Raw genomic sequence first — 23,224 nt, forward strand, 5'->3', positions numbered from 1 at the left:
GTCTTGCCCCCTGATGTTCTAAATATCACCTTCATTTTATGTGATTATGTAGCTCATTAATTATTGGAAACTGATGAAAGATACATGGGACATATTTGAATGATAGAGGCTAATGTGAAAATGCAGTGATCATTTTTTGTGGTTTCAGTTAACCATGGTCAACAGTTATCCAACAATATTAAATGGAAAATTTCATAAATAAATAATTCGTAAGTTTTAAACAATTTTTATTACAATATGCTGCTATAATTATTCTATTTTATTGTTAATTATTATCACTGATTTCTCACTGGGTGTAAGTAATAAACTTCATCATAGGTCTGTGTGTGTACAGGATAAAACCCATACCTACAGGGCTCAGTACTATTCACATTTCCAGGCATGCACAGGAGGCTTGGAATGTCCCATCCCCCCCTCTCCCCCCAAAAAAAAAAAGATTGGAAAAGATTGGCCTTCTCTAATAGTTCATATTCATTGAATTATTACTTCAAACTAGATTTTTCTGACCCAAATGCCCTCGCCCATAATGATTACTATCCTTAACTCATTTTCTTTAAAAAGAAACTTTTTTTCCTGAACTTTTATAATCATATCATTTGAAGGAAAGTTCTTCTTTATTTCTGGTTTGGCCTCATAGCTATATTACAGCACTTAAAATACATAAGAAAGACCTATAAGATTTCATCTTGAAAGGAATTTGTTTTTTATCCAACAATAGTAAGAAAAAAAAATGTAGGTATTGGTGGTTTATAAATGTCCTTCTTGGGCTTAATTATGTTTGCAGCTATGGCGAGAAACCTTAACAGTCAAAAACCTGTGGAAGAGAAGCAAACTCCAACATAAATGAAGCTGGTGTAGAATAGTGAGCACATGACATCTGGGGAGAAATATAAGTGATGGGCTTCCTTTTGTGGGTATAATATTACCTTCTTTATATTGCTGCTATGAGGATTAAATGAAATAATCCTAGGTATTGTTATAACGATGAGAACACTCTTTCCACTTAGATTGGCTATGGTGGGATTTGTTACTCAGTTAAAGTATATTCGATATAGTCTGGTTTTTAAAACACTATGAACAAATAAGGACATAAAGGGTTTTGCCTATAGTCTTTCCCCTTTATGTTATATAATGAAAAGCTGGATGCCACATTTCCAGCACATAGCAATGACTTTAGCACAGTTGGTCACCAGGTAGGAGGTGGTTTCTTGTGCTGCAAGGCAGCATTCTCATGGAAAATTAAAAACAAGGGCTTATTTTTAGCCATGCAAATGCAATCATTCCTGTGCTTGAATATGCTCTACATTACCTAGAAGGGAGTTTATTGGCACCCAGACTGTTATGTAACTGAGGAAACCATTGTGTGCTATAAAAACACACTAATGTAAAAACCAGCCCATTGAGCAACAGGCTGATGGACAAAACAGGTAGCAAGGCAGAGGAAAACTCGACAGGAAACTTCAGGGCTGGGAACTGCCAGAGGCTGCAAGATTAGAACAAGGGCATTTTTATAGCCACTTGGGAAAAGGAATTTTCAAAGCCAGAGAAATTATTACAGCAACAGTGAGTAAGACGATTTCACCTCTTTGAAAGCAATATTTTCTGTCCTATTTGAAATAGCCTAGTGTTGGGGTCTCATATTATGGTTCTCTATAGTATCTTTCTTGGGGGAGAGTCTCAAATTCCTAAACTAAGAGAGTAGAAGAAATGTTCACAGTGATTCCAGGAAGAAGGATAGAAATGGATATTTTTAAACTAAACTATCTATGGCTAATATTTAGCCAAGGTCTAAAAGGAAAAAAGGTTGGACTTGACTGAGGATCCCTCCTCCTCACACACCTCTCCCCCCCCACTCCTCTCTCTATCCCTTTCCCCTTTCTTTTGTAGTACTGGGCATTGAACCCAGGCCTATGCATACTAGGCAAGTGCTACTTGCTACAACCCCAGCCCTTTATATTTTGTTTTTGAGATAGGGTCTTAATAAGTTGCCCAGGCTGGCCCAAAGTTGTGATCCTTCTGCAGCAGACTCCAGAGTCACTAGGATTACAAGTGTGCCCAGCAGGATTACATCCCTTGATATTCAGAATTACTAACTTGATTTTTGAATCTCTGGCTCTTATATTTGCAACTCTTGGAGATTTATGATTGACTTTTAATACAAAAGCATTACCAGAAAACATTAAGATAATTGAGTTAATCAATACATGGCACCTCTGGACAGTTTGGAGGCAGAAAAGTCTTAGCATTTAAGCAACAAATACTTTCCTCTTCCTGGTGGAGAGTGGATTGCAATGGTCCAGTTGATGTCCCTTGTGAACACTTCTTCACAGAGCTGGTATCTCAGGACAAGCTCATTCAGACATTTACCTAAAAGACAGGTGGGTGTCTGGGCTCTATCTGACCTCCTTCTTATTTCTAGAAAAAGTCTCCAGCTTGTCTCTCCCCTTGTATGAGCCAAGTCTTTTTCTCATTCATCTTCAGTATGTTTTATTAACCACGTACTCTGCTACCTCCAGGCAATGCACAGGCAATGCAGAGAAGAAGAAAAAAATCTAAAATCTCATTAACAGATATAGAAATGCAAGAAAATAAACTCCCAAAAAATTCAAAAGAAAGAAACAGTGAGATAAAAATGCAATTAATGAAAAAGATTCCCCCATTCTGAGAAATTATTTGATCAGCAAAACCAAAAGCTTGTTCTTTGACATAATTAATAAAGCAGATATATCCTAAGCAAATAGGATTAAGAAGGATAAGACATAAATAACAGTAGAAGTTTTTTAAAAAGCTTGACACTGGATAATGAAATGTACAAAATTATAAGAGGATGCTATGAATATCTTTATAAGAATACATGCCCACAGTTGAAATATACATTTTTTCCTGAAAAATAGAAAACCAAAATTGCCCCCTAATTCCCACATATAAAAAGCATAGAATGTACCATTATGTTTATTATTCCAATTCTTCCTTGCCAGATCTCATCCTTCTACTGCTAAGTCCCTTTGGTGGAGGCAGATTTCTCCATTTGTATTTACTTTTTTCTCATTGTGCTCTCATTATTTCAAGAAGTATCGATAAGATGAACAAGGGGGTACATGAGCACATCTGTGTCCTTTGGCCCTAACACAACACCCTGTCCAACTCCATGTGCCCCAGCCTCATCCAACCTTCCAGTTTCAATAACGTGGACATTCTGTAATTATCTTCCTATTGTTTTTATATTTCTCCACAAGGTGTCAGTGATCCATACATGTTCCCCAAAACTCTGAGTTCACAGATTTCTGTTTCTTCTACATCTTCTCTTTAACACTGTGCATTTCCCACTCCAAAATACAATATTCCATTGCAGAGCAATATTTCCAACTCAACCTATATGTTCATAGAAAAACGCCTGGAAGGACACATAGAGATGCTAAACATGGTAGTCTCCATATAGTAGCAAGAAAGATTTCTTTCTTTATGCTTTTCTGTACTTCCCAATTTTCTATCTTAAAGCTATATTATACTTCATTTTTTTAATTCAAAAGAAAGGCATTAATACAGTCTCATTTTTAAAAATATGTCCTTTGACACTGCTCAAAATGTGAGTCCCTTTTCTAAAATGTATCCAAACTTATCTTTATTTAACTTAGAATTTAAAGCCATCAATCAATCCCCCCCATACTTTGTATGGGTGGGGTTAACTTTTTATCTTAATCTTATTATACTGCCTGTTCTGTGAACTATGTTTTTCTCACTTAACAACATATTTGGAGGCCTTTCTATGTTGGTACCTGCAGATCTTTTCCTATTTTTTGCATGTACTGCATAGTCTGGATATGCCAGGTGTATTTATTCCAATATTGATGTTTGTTTCTGGTTTTGCCTCTCACCAAACTCCTGTCATGCACGTGCATGTGCTTTCCTCTTCGGCACATTCAAGTAAATCTCCAAAGTAGAAACAGAAATGGAATTGCTGAGTCATGAAGTGTACACGTTTTTCAATTAAGTTGTACTGAGAAGTACCAAAGTAGTGATTATTAATTCCTTTTCAACATGATCAATATTTGCTATAATAAACCTTTTACTCTTATAAATGAAATGTTACATTTCTTTGTTCTAACTTTTATTCCACCATTTTTGGTGATGTTGAGCATCTTTTCATACATTTACCAGTCATTTGTATTTCATCTTTTAGGAGCAAGACTACCTGTTAATGAATATTGTCTGTTTTTTCTTTAGGGGTATTTTGTTTTGAAGTAAGGATCATTATATGTTCTTAATATTAATTTTGCTTTGGTGAAGTGCACCCTTTGGTAATTCATTCAGAGAGGACTTGTGAATGGTTAACTTTCTAAGTTCATACAGGTCTGAAATATTCTTTTTTTGATATATGACAGTAGAATGTATTTTGACATATTTTACATATATGCAGAATAACTTCTCATTTATCTGGTTGTACATGGTGTAGAATTACATTGGTTGTGTAATCATATATGCACATAGGATAGTAATGTCCGATTAATTCTACTATCTTTTCTATTCCCATCCCCCTCTCTTCTCTTCATTTCTCTTTGTCTAATCCAAAGTACTTCTATTTTTCCCTAACTCTCACCCCCTTATTGTGAATAATCATCCACATTTCAGAGAGAACATTCAGCCTTTGGTTCTTTGGGATTGGCTTATTTCACTTAGCATGATATTCTCCAGTTCCATCCATTTACTGGCAAATGCCATCATTTCATTCTTTATGGACAAGCAATATTCCATTGTGTATATTTATTATATTTTCCTTATCCATTCATCTATTGAAGGACACCTAGGTTGCTTCCATCACTTGGCTATTGTGAGTTGAGCTGCTATAAACATGGATGTGGCTATGTCACCAAAGTATGCTGTCTTTAAGTCCTTTAGGTATAACCTGAGAAGTGGGATAACTGGGTCAAATGGTGTTTCCATTCTGCATTTTCTGAGGAATCTCTGTATTGCTTTCCACAGTGATTACAATAATTTGTATTCCCACAAGCAATGTATAAATGTTCACTTCCCCTTGCATTCTCACCAACATTTACTCTTACATGTATTCTTGATAATTGCCATTCTGATTGGAGTGAGATGCAATCTCAATGTAGTTTGAATTTGCCTTTCTCTAACTGATAGAGATGTTGAACATTTTTTCATACATTTGTTGATATATAGTATATATAGTCCTATTTCTTCTTCTGTGAAGGGTCTGTTGAGTTTCCTTGCCCATTTATTAACTGGGATATTTATACGGGGGTGTTAATTTTTTTGAGTTCTTTATATATCTTGGAGATTAATGCTCTATCTGAGGTGCAGATAGCAAAGATTTTCTCCCATTCTGTAGGCTCTCTCTTCACGTTCTTGATCATATTCTTTGCTGTGAAGAAGCTTTGTAGTTTGATTCAATCTCACTTGTTTATTCTTGAGTTTACTTCTTGTACTTTAGGACTCTTGTTAAGGAAGTCAGCTCCTAAGCTAACATGATGTAGATTTGGGCCTATTTTTCTTCTATAAAGCACAAGTTCTCTGGTCTAATGCCTAAGTCCTTGATCCAGTCCTTTGAGCTGAGTTTTGTGCAGAGTGAGAGGAGTTTAATTTAATTTTGCTACATATGAATTTCCAGTTTTCCCAGCACCATTTGTTGAAGAGGCTATCCTTTATCTAGTGCATGTTTTTGGCAACTTTGTCTAGTATGAGATAACTGTATTTCTGTGGATTTGTCTCTGTGTCTTCTATTGTACTACTGGTCTAAATATCTGTTTTGGTACCAATACCTTGCCATTTTTGTTACTATAGCTCTGTGGTATAGTTTAAAGTTTTATATTGTGATGCCTCCTGCCTCACGTTTCTTACTAAGGATTATTTTGGCTATTCTGGGTGAATTTTTCCAATGAATTTTATTACTGCTTTTTCTATTTCTATAAATAATGTCATTGGGGTTTTAATAGGAATTGCATTAAATCTGTATGGTAGCATGGCCATTTTGATGATGTTAATTCTGTCTATTTAAGAGCAGGGGATATCTTTCCATCTTCTTGGATCAATTTATTTCTTTAGTATTCTGCAGTTTTCATTGTAGAGGTCTTTCACCACTTTTGTTTGATTGATTCAAATACAGCACCCTTTCGTGTTCAAAACACTAGAAAAACTAGGGATAGTAAGAACATACCTCGACATTGTAAAAGCTGTATATGCTAAACTCAAGGCCAGTATCATTCCAAATGGAGAAAAATTGAAATCATTCCCTCTCAAAACTGGAGCAAGACAAGGATGCCCTCTTTCAGCACTTTATTCAACATCATCCTTGAAATGCTAGCCATCGAAATTAGACTGAAGAAATAAATTAAATGGATAGGAATGGGAAAAAATAACTCAAATTATCCTTATTTGCCAACAACATGGGGAAAAATGCCACCAGAAAACTTCTGGAACTCAAAAATGAATTCAGCAAAGTAGCAGAATATAAAATTAACACCCATAAATCAACTGCATTTCTACACATCAATGATGAAGGAGAAATTAGGAAAACTCGCCTATTCACAATAGCCTCAAAAAAATATTTGAAGAATTCTTTATTTGGATCTTATATGTATGGAATGTGTTTCTAGCAGTGATGCTTATGGTTACAAGTGTTCTGCATTTCTCCTGGACTGCCAATAGGGCTGTCTAGTCATCTCATTGTCCATGGGGACTTAGTTCCAAGATCTCTTGCAGATACCCAAATCTGCAGATCCTTAAGTTCCATGTAAAGTTATATTCAAAAGACTGATTTTATTGTAAAATTACTGTGATTTCAAATAAGGGATATAATGTATAACTAACTCAGCCAAGGTTCAAAATTATATACAAATTATATATATACTGTTATTAATTGCACTTTGTATTTTTCTTCTAACTGATGCCTGTTAATGTTTTGCAGAGGTATTACTTCAAGAACACACAACCTAAATTAATTTGAGATATTAAGCCACCATATGTAGACAAATAATAATTAAAAGGGATTAAATTCACTATAAAGTTATAAGCATTAAAATCAAAGCCCAGCACTCTTAGTTTAACACTGATAAGACTGACTTTCTGGATGTTTAAGGCCAAGCTTAAAAATTAAGATTAAAATAAAGGAACCAAGAAAACCAATATTTGACTCTTGCCCTCTGAGTCAGCCTGAACCCAGGAAAAAGGGAAGAGCTTTGCAACTCTGGGCCACACAACCTCCCAATCAGGGAGATCATGAGATCACTGGAGAACAGAAAGCCAATCAGTGTGCATGCTGCAAAAGAGGAGGGTTATTGGAAGGGGGGAAACGTTCCTGATGCTTCCAAGGGAAGCCACATGTTCAGTCACACTTTGACCTATCCTAATGCAGATAGCACTAGCAGAGCTAAAAATGCTGCTCACAAGTTCCCCAAGAGTATACCCTAAGGGAACTGAGCTGACTCTTACCAATAGATAGAAGCAAGGTCAGTTTGAACAGCTTGAACCTAAACACCTAGAAAAAACAGTTAAAACCAAAACACAGCCATTCTGGGCATTTAAAAAGAAACATTAGTTATTTTAATGTAACTTAAGATGTATACTTGTGTTAGCAGTCCTCAAAATAAGTAAAACTAGAGATAATAGAAGAGAGATTCTTAAACAAAAATTCCTGATAACTATCAACAGTAACTGCCAGAGCCATAACTTTTTAAAGTCAGTTTAAGGCTTACCGATCTTCCTATCCTCCTACACTGGTAGACTTAATCAATGTTTGCTAGTATAATTATCTAGCCCTTAGTAACAAAGGGATCTCTACTGAACACAGAGGCCATGCCAATAATAAAGATATTTTACAAAAATCAGATGACATTAAGTAACTTAAGTAAATGTTATGTCTACATTCCTGAAAACTCTGACAATGTTAAAAATTTGCATTCCCCCAAAAGGGGCCTTATTAGGCTTTGTTAGGCCTTGCTATGGGGACAATTTCTCAGCAATTCCACCTCCTGGTGAACAATTATTAATTTATACCATTTTCATGATATTCATGGACAGGTTCCAAATGCTACGACTGTTATTTTGTGTTAATCTTATTTCAGTACTTATATCTTTTTGTTTCTCTCATAGAAGTGCCCACCTCTAGGGAAATTTACAACCTGTTCTTCCTGAACCAGATTTTTACCATGGACTCTTTGACTCACTCAATTTCTAAAAAGGAACTCCAAACTGCTTGCCTAACTGCACATTGCCCCCTCTCAGCTCAAAGCAGCAAGAGCTGTCATGGTCCTTTTTCCTTATTGCAGTAGGAGGTCCCAAACATTAGAAGGGAAAATTATGGTCAGTATAGATAAATAATTGGGTTAAATGATAGAATGAAGACAGTTTGTGTCCAGAAAATGTTAATCATGTTAATCATGTTTTTCTCTTGCTCAGACTATGATTTAGATCTCATGATACTTGTTTATGGTTTCAAATCATAACAACGGCCACTTATGATTAATATGGTTTTGAACTACAAAAGGTGAACAGTCCTCTGTACTCACTATAATCAACTGTATGCCAACGATGATTAATCAATGATTCAATTAGTTCCGTAAAACCAGTGGGGAATGTTATGGGCCAGGCTATGTGGGCAATAACTAAACAGACTCCATTTTACCCTCAGACTCCATATCATGTAAGAAATGCTTCTCCCATGGGAAAGCCCCACCTCTATACCCATTAATAGTTACCTAGCATAACATACTTGGCAACACAAAATAGTAATTCTTATACAATGTAAAATTGTTCTTTTTGGTTTCCATTTTTATTGGGTGATGTACCTTGTCAGAGATAGATTGTCTAGATGTTAGTAACCATTCTCTAACTTGTACTGAACTAGGGTCATTTTGACCCACTTCCCTTCTGCTTGCTTGCTGCTATGCCAACCTGGAGAGTCCTGTGGGAAATGCCAATGTAAGCATTGCAATGTCTCACTAACTGCCCACTCCAGCTTCTGTACCTGCTTGCTTACAGCTACATCAACCCAGATGTAGTTTTTGCCTTTAAATATCCTAAAATGCTCAGGCTTGGGGCTGTTCCTTGCAGAGACAGTTATAGGTCCTGCAGGGAGCAGTCGCCAGCTAAATAAAGACTCTTCAATTTGGACAAAACTGGGTCTTGGTGTATTTTCTGAGTGACCTGCCCACAGCAATATAGGATGTTCAGTATGTGTTCATTCTGATGGTCATCTTGAATTAGAATCCCTTTGTGATTCAAAATGTCATTAAAAAAGAAAGCACGGACACATACATTCCAAATCTTTATATTATACCTTTAAAATAAAGCTATTTCATCTAAAAGTGAACTTAACCAGCTATTTCTTTTGGCTTGTTCCTGGGCTCAATCCTGAGGATGAGGAGTGAGACAGACTGGTTCTCACTCTGTGAAAGTGCAGGGCCTAAGCAAGAACAGGAGGGAAGTTGAAACAACAAAACATACTCAAATAACATTACAGCAGGGGTATCACCCAGAGAAAGGTTCTGCCAAAACTCTTGTCTAATTAGTCATTTTAATCAGGTATCTTCTGCGGTAATAACTACAGCTATACTTTATAATGAGCAAATTCATATTCATCATTCTATTTATTCTGCAAAACAACCCTGTAAGGTAAGAGCTATTTTTATCTCGCTTTCCATTCGAAAACTATTTTAATACTCTAAGCACACAGTATTTATCCCTCCCCTGAGTACAATAAGCCACCAGAAAAGCACAGTTGGTTAAATTTTGCAGTGACAATCCTCCACAAGAGTGTTGGAGGTCCTAAATGACTCTGGAAAAATAGGAAGGTTTGGACCATCCCCCAAACCTATTGATAAGAAACAAGGCCTGCACTTTGTTAATCATATCATTACTATCTCAATATTCCCTATACATTGTTATTCAATCCTCACAAGACTTGGTGGCTCAGGCATTATTATGACCCAGCCTCTCCCATTTTACTGGGCACAGAAAAGTTAAGTCTCTTAGCAAAGGTGAAAAGCTAGAAGTGGAATTTCCAATATTTGAACCCAGGGGGCCTGGTTGCAGAGTTTGCAGTCTAAACCACAGTTAGGCAAATTATGATTGTTTTCATACATTTGCAAGCTAAGCATGATTTTTATATTTTTGAAGCATTGTAAAAACAAATAAGCAAACAAAAAAGATAAAATTAGGTAGAGACTACATATAGCCCACAGGCCTAAAATATTTACTATCTAGGTCTTTATAGAAAAAAGGTGCTGATCCTTGCTCTAAATCCCCATCATATGCAGTCTGCCAAATGAGGGTCTAATTTCTGAAACACATCCTCATAGGCATGCTTGATTGCAATAGTGGCAGGAGGTGAGGAACATCTTTGCATAAAATCCCAGTAAGAGATGAAACTTGGGTATAGATCACTGGTCTGGCTCTACACATTCTTTTAAACCTTTGAATCTTAGGATTAAAGATCTGTTTTGTTTGTTTGGTACTTAGACCTGCTTGATTTTTCGGTAGCATCTCCTATAATTATCTGGAGGTTTTGTTTTAATGTAGGGCAGCACAGGGGTAGTTTAATATGAAACCACTCCTTGTCATTTGAAGACTGCTGTGACTCCAGAGTTTATCTTAGGGGAAATTTGAGGCGGAAAGGATTAACATCTTAATGAACTTTGAATATTGTGATCCTTGAGAAGGACCTTAACACACCAACCTGTGTTTTCATCTGAATAATGGGTGTGTGAGGGGTGGGCCCAAAGAAAGAAGGGAATTTATCTGCACATGATCCTCTCCCCAACCCCCTAAGCCTTTTTTCTCCTTTTTCCTCTAAAATGCACATCTCCAAAGCTTTACAACCTGGGGCCTATTGAAGCTTTGGAGCACTTGTGAGTCCACAGATAATATAGGCACAGCTTGGAATTTAGGAGCATGCATGAAATGTAACTATATGAAAATTCAGAACAGGAAAACTCCTATGAATGAGAGTTTGTCTCTACCTCATTTTGTCCTCATTTCATTATATATATGAAATTCAGAATCAGGACTGTGCTGGGGGGTAGATCCATGGTCTTATATTAGGTCATACTCCAGTAACAAGATGGCCAATGAGATCAAGGTTTGGGTATTGATTCTTTTCCCTCAGTTTCTGTCTTACGTGACCACGGGATTAGTGAGGTTTTCAGTCTAACCGAATGTCTGTGGGCCATCACAGTGTCACAAGAAACTAAAATCCCTACTAAGGACATTGGAGAGCAAAAGCAGAGGAGAACTCATAGCCTCCCAGGACCTTCTCTGAACCACAAGCCTATGTCTTTGGGAGGGAGGGATTCTGTTCCCATGTGACAGAGAAGGAAACAAAGTGAGTACGTTTAAACCAGTTCTTCATTACTGGGATGCTGAGTTTTCTGTCTTTAAACCCACAAGTTCTAAAAGTTTTGCATTTTTTTCAGATTATATATAGGTTGTAGAGTAAGTCAAAACTAAGAAAACAGAATCACTTTGTTATCATCATAACTTATTTCCTTTGAGTCTATGTATTTTTCCAAATTTGTGATTATACTACTTGTAAAATTTTCTAATATCTTTTATTTTGCTAAATATAACATGACTACTTAATATCTATTATAAATATATTTTGGGGATTATGTTAGTTTCTAAGGCAAAAATATAACATCACTTACAACCTATTTAATTATCATTGTAGATGAAGGCTCTTTGCAATGTTTTATCATTTTTAATAAGGCTTTGAAAAATGCTCTTGTGCATGAAGGTCTTAAGGCTATTTTCTCAGGCTAAACTTAAGCTATACACCTTTTTAAAAGTCTTTTTTGCAAATGTGTTTAAAATATTTCCCAGAAAAATTAAACTCGTTTACACTTTCATTCATAGGAGATTTCCTGTTTTGTTTTGTGCATATTCATCAGTATTGCAGACTAGCAGATCTGTACATTTTATTTTAAAACTGGAATTTTACTGAAGAAAGCAGAATAGTAGAGTGTAAAGAGACTGAAGTGTAAAGGTTGACTCTGGTACCCAACACTGTGTGGTCTTAAGAAAAGTCTTTTACCCTTTTTGTATGCCTCAGTTTCTTCATACACACAAAAAATGAGAATATGGCACCTGATTTGTCAAGGTTATTATGAAAATTAGAGCTATCACACATAAGTGGCTATTCAAAAGGGATAGACATCACAATTCAGTGGAATATCTCATTTCATTCATTTGCTGGGCCTTTTATGTCCACTCTGTTCACTAGTTGTTTGCTTGTTTTGATTTTGCAGTGCTGGGGGCTGAACCCAGAGCCTGGCACATTCTAGGAAAGTGCTCTCCACAGAGCTACAATCCCATTCTTCTACTCTGTTTTGAATTACCTCCTCATTTCCATCTCCTCCTTTGTCTGTAGGTTCTTTCTGCTGAACTGATCAATTTCTTATTTTAAATGTGGGGAATGTTGCCTCTGTAGGCCATTTTTTGTTGAATCAGATCAGCAAGACAAGGAGCTAAGGAAGCTGACCTCCCAGATGGCTGTTTCTAGAAGACTTGTGGCTACAAGGTACTAAGATGGAAGTCAGATCTTTCCAGAACAGCTGGAAAGCCTGGTGCACAGTCCAGAGGACAAGGTAGGCTTCCAAAGAACATGCTCTCTCCACTCTACTGTGCTGCTTTCCTCAGTAAAATTCCATTTTTAAATAAAAGTAATAATATTTGCTAGCCTTCAATGCTAACAAACATGCATGAAACAAATAAAACAGGAAAACGCCTATGAAGAGGCACATATTGAACTTTTGGAGCGTAGAAAGAAAAACAGTAGAACACTAATTTACATTACATTTACTTTTTTAATCTAAGGAAATAAAAAGAAACAGTGATTACCATTCGAGCTGAGATGAGATGAAATTTCAGTGTGCTTTTCTTTTTTGACTTTATTTTGTTTATTTATTTTCTTATGTGCTGCTGAGGATGGAACCCAGTGCCTCACACATGTGGGGCAAGTACTCTACCACTGAGCCACATCCCCATCCCCTTGGTGTAGTTTTGATTTGTATCTCCTTGATTGCTAAGGATATTGAACATGTTTCATATATTTGTTGATCATTTGTATTTCTTCCTTTGGGAAGTGTCTATTTAGATCTTTTGTCCATTTATTCAATGGGTTATTAGTTTGTTGGGGTTTTTTTGTAGTAAGTTTTTTGAATTTTTTGTACATTCTGGATATTAATCCCTTGTCAAAAGAGTTGCTGCCAAGATATTCTCCCATTCTGTATGTTCTGTCTTTATACTCTTGTTACTTTTGCTGTACAGAAGCTTTTTAATTTAATGACATACCAGTTGTTGATTCTTGATTTTATTTCTTGAGTTTTAGGAATCATATTAAGGAAGCCGGTGCCAGTTCTAATATATTGGAGTATTAATCCTATGTTTTCTTCTAGCAGTTTCATTATTTCTGGTCTAATTTCTAGGTTTTTTTTTTCCACTGTAAGTTGATTTTGGTGCAAGGTGAAAGATAGGAATTATTTAGTTTTACTCTTCTATATATGAATATTTGTTTTTTCAAGCATCATTTGTTAAAAAGATAGACAGGTATTTAAATACACATCCTGGCACCTGAGTTGGCCATTGTTAGGGTCTGTAAACAAGTCAAGATGGTGCCTGGCATTTTGCAGAGGGAGTGGTTTGTGAGGTGGCGCCAGCGAGCCATTAAGTGGGGAGATTCTTTATTGATTGACTGCTGTATCTAGTTTATGTTAATTAAGATAAGCTGTGTGTAATGTATATATACCCCTCTGGTCCTACAATAAAGGGCTCCCACTCCTGCTGTATCAATCTACACAAGTTGCTAGTCACTCCCTGGTTATTTTGCCCAGCCATCTGTGCTGTGGCAGATGGTGGCCCATTATGGGAAGCCCCAGAACACTCGGGGATAAGTGACGAAAAAAAAAAAAAAAAAGCTGCCCGTTCCTAGATAGGACGGGAGGAAATCTGCTCGTCCCTAGGCAGATAGGGCAAGAGGAAAAATGGCCATTTTGAGAAAATGGAGAAGATTGATACAGTATATTTGTGTCTTGTTTTGTCTTGGTGTATTGTATTGTCTTTGTGATGAAAATATGGAAGGGGTGAGAAGTAAATTACTAAGGGAAGGAGGCACCCCAGTGGAACCAAGAATAGTTAGGGCATGTGTTGATGGAAGCCCAGGAACTCTAGTCAGAAAGAAAAAGAAAGTTCAGAAGAAGAAGGATTATCAGGAAAAAAGTTGCAGCAAAAGGCTATTACTGAATACTTTTCGTTACAGGAGGGTGCGTGAATCAGCGCCGCGGCTGCCACGTGTGAGAGCCGGTCACGGTGCAGCAAGGACTTCCCAAGCGGTGGCAGCCAGCTCTTCCACTGCCGCAGCTCAAATCTAGACCTGACCTGGAGGCACAGTCTCGCAGGCTCTTGCTCCCTGTGCCCAGAAGCAGTTTGAGTCCGGACTCTTCCCCAGGGCCATCTAGGGCTGCCCGGGAAGCTGCAGGAGAAAGAGGGCCATGTCCCTGAAGTTTGATCATTTCCAAGGTCAGTAACTACTATGGTTCTCCCACACCTGGAAGCTAATGAGTAATGAGCATTATTAAGGCTTATTTCAATTGTAAAAAACCTTGAGATAATGTACTAAATTGTTCAGAAGGTTGTTTTCTTAGTGGAATGGTACAGGATTTTCTTTAGCCAGCATTTCCAGAGTTCCTGCCTTAGTCCCAGTGCCGGTGAGGATGAGGGTGGAAGAATTTCCAGTGTTGCTGAGAACCGAACGAGACTTCAGATCATCATAGCTGATTGCTGTTTCTACTGCTACAGCTTAGGCTGTTTCTGCTGCTACAACTTAAGCTAGCTGCCTGCAGAATTTACCTGGACTGTGAGTTAATCTATTGAGACAGTGCTTTACCTGGACTGAGACAAAAAAATGTAATCTACAATAAATTGTAACTCGGTATCTTTGCTAACGGTGTCATTGCTGGTATAATTTTTTCAAGGGCTTCTTGCATGGAGCCATCAACTGGCTTGGTATTGTGGCATTTTGTATCCTCCCTTTCTGCTTGTAGCAGATTATTTATGGTGTTTGTGTAAAAACCACTATGGTCGTTATTTAAATTAAAAAAAAGGAGGAAATGTTAGAGTCTGTAAACAAGTCAAGATGGCGCCTAGCGTTTTGCAGAGGGAGTGATTTGTGAGGTGGTGCCAGCGAGCCATTAAGTGTGGAGATTCCTTATTGGTTGACTGCTGTATCTAGTTTATGTTAATTAAGATAAGCTGTGTGTAATGTATATATACCCCTCCGGTCCTACAATAAATGGCTCCCACTCCTGCTGTATCAATCTACACAAGTTGCTTGTCACCCCCCAGTTATTTTGCCCAGCCAGCCTGGCTGTGGCAGGCCATGGCAGGGATGTGGAGGAACCCTGATAGGAGAGGTGATGTACCACCAGGGTAAGGGCTGAGCAGGGAACTTGCTCACCTGCCAGTATTCACATGCAGTTTACCAAATTAATGATACCAGTATCTTAAGCAGTGCATATATACATACTCATGTAGAGAAGGGTTAGGATTAATAATAGAATTTTATTATGTATAGGCTGATGCATCTGTACATGTATTTCAGCATGTTATGTAAAAATTATACACATCTAAAGGAATATGTATACATTAATTATGATGGATATTCAGTCTTATAAATTTATGTTCAAAAATAGTTATGTTCAAAATTTTGTATATGATATGATTGCTTATATAATTCTGATTACAAGATTATGAAGTATATAGAATCATGTTTTTATTTGTATATATTTGGTTTTCTTAGAATGCATTTATATTTTAGTAGTCATAAAATATAGGTGTGTATATAAGTATAAATAAATAAATGTTTTGCATATTGTGACTAACAGATGTTTTCTAATAAAATGTTTATGTATATAATTATGCATATGTGTATGTAAAAGCCTGTGTATATGTGTATCCCATGTATTTTGTAACTACAAAGTTGTTCTTTGACTGACCTGCAGCAATGTGCTTAGACAATTTTCAGAATGCACACATATTTTTATTTATTTATTTATTTAATATTTATTTTTTAGTTGTAATTGGACACATATCTTCCTTTATTTTATTTATTTATTTTTATGTGGTGCTGAGAATGGAACCCAGGGTCTTGCACATGCCGAGTGAGCTGTCTACTGCCGAGCCACAACCTCAGCCCCATTTTTATTTTTAAGAAGAGGAATATTCAAATTTGCTAACTTTTTCTGTATTTCTGTATTTTCTGATTTTTCTGTATTTCTGTATTTTCTGATTTCTCAGCACAGACTTTGAAAGCGAGAAGATCCTGGAACAATGTATTTCAAACGCTGAAAAATAATGGATTTCAACCAAGAATACTGTATCCAGCAAAATTGAGCTTCAGATTTGACAATGAAATTAAAATCTTTCACGATAAACAAAAGCTAAAAGAATTTGCAGCAAGAAAACCAGCACTGCAAAGCATTCTGAGCAATATACTACAAGAAGAGGAATTGAAAAATAGTGCCCAAAACTAACAACAAGAGGTATCTCAGTAAAGGAGGAGGAAAATAACCAAAAAAGTAAAACTAGCCAAACTAAAATAAATAAATAAAGAAGCATGACTGGAAGTACAAATCATATCTCAATTGTAACTTTAAATGTTAATGGCCTAAACTCACCAATCAAGAGACATAGGCTAGCAACCTGGATCAAAAAAACAAATCCAACAATATGCTGCCTTCAGGAGACTCATATGATAGGAAAAGACATACACAGGCTGAAGGTAAAAGGTTGGGAAAAATCATACCACTCACATGGCCCTCGGAAGCAAGCAGGAGTGGCCATACTCATATCAAATAAAATCAACTTCAAACCTAAGTTAATTAAGAAGGATAAAGAAGGACACTATATACTGTTAAAAGGGACCATCCACCAACAAGACATAACAATTATCAATTTGTATGCACCAAACAATGGAGCTGCAATCTACATAAAACAAACGCTCCTCAAGTTCAAGAGTCAAATAGACCATAACACAATAATTACGGGTGACTTCAACACACCGCTCTCGCCATTAGACAGATCCTCTAGACAAAAGCTGAATAAAGAAACTATAGAACTCAACAGCACAATCAATAACCTAGACCTAACTGACATATATAGAATATACCAACCATCATCAAGTGGATACACGTTCTTCTCAGCAGCACATGGATCCTACTCAAAAATAGACCATATATTATGCCATAAGGCAAATCTTAGTAAATATAAAAGTGTGGAGATAATACCATGCACCATATCTGACCATAATGGAATGAAATTGGAAATCAATGATAAAAAAAGGAAGGAAAAATCCTACACCACATGGAAAATGAACAATATGTTATTGAATGATCAATGGGTTACAGAAGACATAAAGGAAGAGATAAAAAAATTCTTAGAGTCAAATGATAATACAGACACAACATACCGGAATCTATGGGACACAATGAAAGCAGTTTTAAGAGGGAAATTCATATCCTGGAGTTCTTTCATCAAAAAAAGAAAAAACCAACAAATAAATGAACTCACACTACACCTCAAAAACCTAGAAAAGGAAGAACAAAACAACAGCAATTGTAGTAGAAGACAAGAAATAATTAAAATTAGAGCAGAAATAAATGAAATTGAAACAAAAAAAACCATTGAAAAAATTGATAAAACTAAAAGTTGGTTCTTTGAAAAAATAAATAAGATAGACAAGCCCTTAGCTATGCTAACAAAAAGAAGAAGAGAGAGAACTCAAATTACTAATATACGGGATGAAAAAGGCAATATCACAACAGACACTACAGAAATACAGAAGATAATTAGAAAGTATTTTGAAACCCTATATTCTAATAAAATAGAAGATAGCGAGGATATCGATAAATTTCTTAAGGCATATGATTTGCCCAGATTGAGACAGGAAGACACACACAATTTAAACAGACCAATAACAAAGGAAGAAATAGAAGAAGCCATCCAAAGTCTACCAACCAAGAAAAGCCCTGGACCTGATGGGTATACAGCGGAGTTCTACAAAACCTTCAAAGAAGAACTAATACCAATACTTTTCAAACTATTTCAAGAAATAGAAAAAGAAGGAGCTCTTCCAAATTCATTCTATGAGGCCAACATCACCCTGATCCCAAAACCAGACAAAGACACTTCAAAGAAAGAAAACTACAGACCAATATCTCTAATGAACTTGGATGCAAAAATTCTCAATAAAATTCTGGCGAATCGAATACAAAAACATATCAGAAAACTTGTGCACCATGATCAAGTAGGATTCATCCCTGGGATGCAAGGCTGGTTCAATATACGGAAATCAATACATGCTATTCACCACATCAATAGGCTTAAAGACAAGAACCATATGATCATCTCGATAGATGCAGAAAAAGCATTTGACAAAATACAACATCCCTTTATGTTCAAAACATTAGAAAAACTAGGGATATCAGGAACTTACCTCAACATTGTAAAAGCTATATATGCTAAACCTCAGGCTAGCATCATCCTAAACGGAGAAAAACTGAAGGCATTCCCTCTAAAATATGGAACAAGACAGGGATGTCCTCTATCACCACTTCTATTCAATTTAGTTCTCGAAGTACTAGCCAGAGCAATTAGACAGACAAAAGAAATTAAAGGCATAAAAATAGGAAAAGAAGAAATTAAATTATCGCTATTTGCAGATGACATGATAATTTACTTAACAGACCCAAAAGGATCTACAAAGAAGCTGCTAGAGTTAATAAATGAATTCAGCAAAGTGGCAGGATATAAAATCAACACGCACAAATCAAAGGCATTCCTGTATATCAGCAACAAAACCTCTGAAATGGAAATAAGGAAAACCACTCCATTCACAATATCCTCAAAGAAAATAAGATACTTGGGAATCAACCTAACAAAAGAGGTGAAAGATTTATACAATGAAAACTACAGAACCTTAAAGAGAGAGATAGAAGAAGATCTCAGAAGATGGAAAAATGTACCCTGTTCATGGATAGGCAGAACTAACATCATCAAAATGGCAATATTACCCAAAGTTCTCTACAGGTTTAATGCGATGCCAATCAGAATCCCAAAGACATTTCTTGTAGAAATAGATAAAGCAATCATGAAATTCATATGGAAAAACAAAAGACCCAGAATAGCAAAAGCAATTCTAAGCAGGAAGTGTGAATCTGGAGGTATAGCGATACCAGAGCTCAAACTGTACTACAAAGCAATAGTAACAAAAACAGCATGGTACTGGTACCAAAACAGGCAGGTGGACCAATGGTACAGAATAGAGGACACAGAGACTAATCCACAAAGTTACAACTATCTTATATTTGATAAAGGGGCTAAAAACATGCAATGGAGGAAGGATAGCATCTTCAACAAGTGGTGCTGGGAAAATTGGAAATCCATATGCAACAAAATGAAATTGAATCCCTTTCTCTCGCCAGCCACAAAAGTTAACTCAAAATGGATCAAGGAGCTAGATATAAAAACAGAGACACTGCGTCTGATAGAAGGAAAAGTTGGCTACGATTTACATATTGTGGGGTCGGGCTCCAAATTCCTTAATAGAACGCCCGTAGCCCAAGAGTTAATGACAAGAATAAACAAATGGGACCTACTTAAACTAAAAAGTTTTTTCTCAGCAAGAGAAACAGTAAAAGAGGTAAATAGAGAGCCTACATCCTGGGAACAAATTTTTACCCCTCACACCTCAGACAGAGCCCTAATATCCAGAATGTACAAAGAACTCAAAAAATTAAACAATAAGATAACAAATAATCCAATCAACAAATGGGCCAAGGACCTGAACAGACACTTCTCAGAGGAGGACATACAATCAATCCACAAGCACATGAGAAAATGCTCAACATCTCTAGCAATCAGAGAAATGCAAATCAAAACCACCCTAAGATACCATTTCACTCCTGTAAGATTGGCAGCCATTATGAAGTCAAACAACAATAAGTGTTGGCGAGGATGTGGGGAAAAGGGCACACTTGTTCACTGCTGGTGGGACTGCAAAATGGTGAGGCCAATTTGGAAAGCAGTATGGAGATTCCTGGGAAAGCTGGGAATGGATCCACCATTTGACCCAGCTATTGCCCTTCTTGGACTATTCCCTGAGGACCTTAAAAGAGCACACTATACGGATACGGCCACATCAATGATTATAGCAGCACAATTCACAATAGCTAGACTGTGGAACCAACCTAGATGCCCTTCAATAGATGAGTGGATAAAAAAATTGTGGCAGCTATACACAATGGAGTATTATGCAGCACTAAGAAACGACAAAATCATAGAATTTGCAGGGAAATGGATGGCATTAGAGCAGATTATGCTAAGTGAAGCTAGCCAAGCCCTAAAAAACAAATGTCAAATGTCTTCTTTGATATAAAGAGAGCCACTAAGAATAGAACAGGAAGGAAGAGCATGAGGAAAAGACTAACAGTAAACTAAGACGAATGGGGGAAGAGAAAGGAAGAGAGAAGGGAAAACATATGGAAATGGTAGGAGACCTTCAGTGATACACAAAATAATAAGAGGTTATGAGGGGCAAGGGGGTGGGGGGAAAAAAGGGGAGAGAATTGAACAACAGCAGAGGAGGTAGAGAGGGATGTTGGGAGGGGAGGGGAGGGGAGGGGGGATAGTAGGGGATAGGAAAGGTAGCAGAATACAACAGTCACTAATATGCCATTATGTAAAAATGTGAGTATGTAACAGAAGTGAGTCTGTATTATGTATTTGGGGAGTTCAAAACCCAATTGAGTCGAATGTATGAAAGATGATATGTCTTGAGCTCTGTAATGTTTTGAACAACCAATTAAAAAATGAATAAATAAAAAAAAACAAAAACAAATTTGCTAACTTTTTCTGTAATAATGTGACTCTCAGAACATCTCCCAGTAGGTATTATAAAACATATACTCCTTTCATCTGTTCCTTCAAAGTAAAAATAAGGTTTTTAACAGAAAATGAAAAGGTAACTATCTTATGGAAAAAAACTTACATAATTGAGAGAACATTTTAAGATCTGACGTCTAAATACATTTCATTTTTATGTAATTTTGTTCCTGAATATGACTTAAGAATGTTGCCCATAATAACATTCAGATCTGCAAATTTTAAAAACATGGAGATGAAATTTCCTCAGTTTAGATACTAAGCAGAATTTCAATAGACTTTGAGCACTTTTGTTAAAAAATATTAAAACTTAATACCATGTGATTGGTTTTAAAGAGTAGCAGATTATTTCAGAAAAGATGAAAATATACTGAACAGATTTATTTAAAAAAATAAGTGCAGACTTTGTTAATGATATTGAAAAAAAGAAACCTAATTTGGTGAATTTAATCAAAAATGCATACATTATTTCCTTTTGGGTCTATGAATCCTGTGAAGTATCTCTTCAGTTCCTAAGATGCATTGAAAAAAATGTATGAAAATAAACTACTTAAAGTCTTCAAATAACTATGTTAAAAATATTAATACATTAAAAAATATTCATCCATTAGCAAAACATTATTAATATTTAATGATGATTGATATTTAGTGAGAGTACAATAAGTTTGCAAGTAAAAAATAATTTTTAAAACTGAATTCATCTTTTCTCATCATTTAAATTTTTCTCTTTGAGTAATTGATATAACATTAGCAATATTATAATTTATAAACACATATGTAAATATTTAGTTAGACATAGATTATATATGCAATCTCAATTTGCATATATGTAATATAATACAAATATGTACATATACTTACACAAACACACACATACATGTGTTACATGTACAGCCCTCTATATCTATAAGCTTCACATCTACAGATTCAACTATCCATGGATTAAAAACCTTCAATAAAAACTTGTGCCTTTATTGGGGATATGATTCAGTAGTTAAGCACCCCTGAGTTCAATCCCCAGTACCAAAAAAAAAAAAAAATTGCGCCTTTACTGAACATGTACTGGCTTTTTTCCTTATTATTATTCCTTAACAAAACAACAAGACAACTATTTGCATAGCATTACATTGTATTGGGTATTAGAATGACTGTAGAGAGGACTTAAAGTATACAGGAGGACACTTTATATGGGAGGATATTTTGCATAGATTATGTGTAAATATTATGCCATTTTATAAAAGGGGTCCCTGGATTTGGTATGTGTGGAAGTCCTGGAATCAATCTCCTGTGGACATGGAGGGACAATGGTACACTGAAATATTTACAGTGTTTGGGAACATGATCAAGGATGTACCTGAGAATCACTGCTTTAGGTGGAGTGACTCAGGAAGGGACGAGCCCTTTCCTGAGTATACATTAATAATTTGCTACACACACAGCTCCATTACATGAACTTTTACACATCATTTTATAGTCTTGAGAAGTAATGACCACCTATTTCTGAAGTGTCAAAATAAAGTCCAAACTTTGCTCTTTCTCTCACCCTCATCCAGGTCTTCAGAAGTTGTTGACTTGAATTTCTCTGAATTATTCGTGAAAATGCAGGCTTTAAAGGGGCCAGTAATAATTAGTACGAAAATTCAGAATGCATTAAAAGTAGCATTGTGCTGGTAAATGTTTAACAATTGCTCTCCAGATGAAACCCCTGATTTGTAGCAGTTACCAATTTCTATAGTATACATACCACCACCAGGACAATTTTAAGCTACCAACCTGACATCATTGAAAGCTGACGTTGGAAAGAATGCATACAGTCAGCTCTTGCAAGATAGGGTAAGCTAGCTATGGCACACATGACAGGGAAAAATTAAAAGAAATGAAAAATTTAAGGGTATACCATGTTGGTGGCAGAATAGCATTTTCTCTTTCTCTTTTTGTATTTCTTCTCTAGTCCTCCAAACCCAGTATAAAATAGGGAGGAATATGTATTTGGAGTCAGAAGACAAAATGGTGTTCAAAGTCAATCACTTATTAGTGCTAAGTTCTTGCATCAATCATTGTACTCTATTGGGCCTCATCTGGAAAATGAGCATTGCATTAGCTATCCCATCCAGAATAGGTAGTATTCAGGACTTTCCAGGACTATCATAAGGATTGCACCCAATCATGCCTACACCTGCTGTACACGTTCAAGAATGAACTTCTTACACTTTTCCTATCCATCAGGCAAACATTTCTCAAAGTTGATCTCTATGACATCATCAGAGAGGTAAAT

At 36.2% G+C, this 23,224-nt stretch overlaps 1 long non-coding RNA gene across 1 annotated transcript; it reads left to right on the top strand.

The window, feature by feature from the left end:
• Positions 1-1,405: 1,405 nt before the first annotated feature.
• Positions 1,406-15,582, top strand: LOC144377587 (uncharacterized). Its single transcript, XR_013438579.1, has 3 exons — positions 1,406-1,563; positions 12,383-12,599; positions 14,270-15,582. It is a non-coding gene; the product is annotated as an uncharacterized LOC144377587 (long non-coding RNA).
• The last annotated feature ends 7,642 nt before the right edge of the window (positions 15,583-23,224 follow it).

The sequence above is a fragment of the Ictidomys tridecemlineatus genome, chromosome 5 (assembly GCF_052094955.1).
Source record: "Ictidomys tridecemlineatus isolate mIctTri1 chromosome 5, mIctTri1.hap1, whole genome shotgun sequence".
Lineage (NCBI taxonomy): Eukaryota > Metazoa > Chordata > Mammalia > Rodentia > Sciuridae > Ictidomys > Ictidomys tridecemlineatus.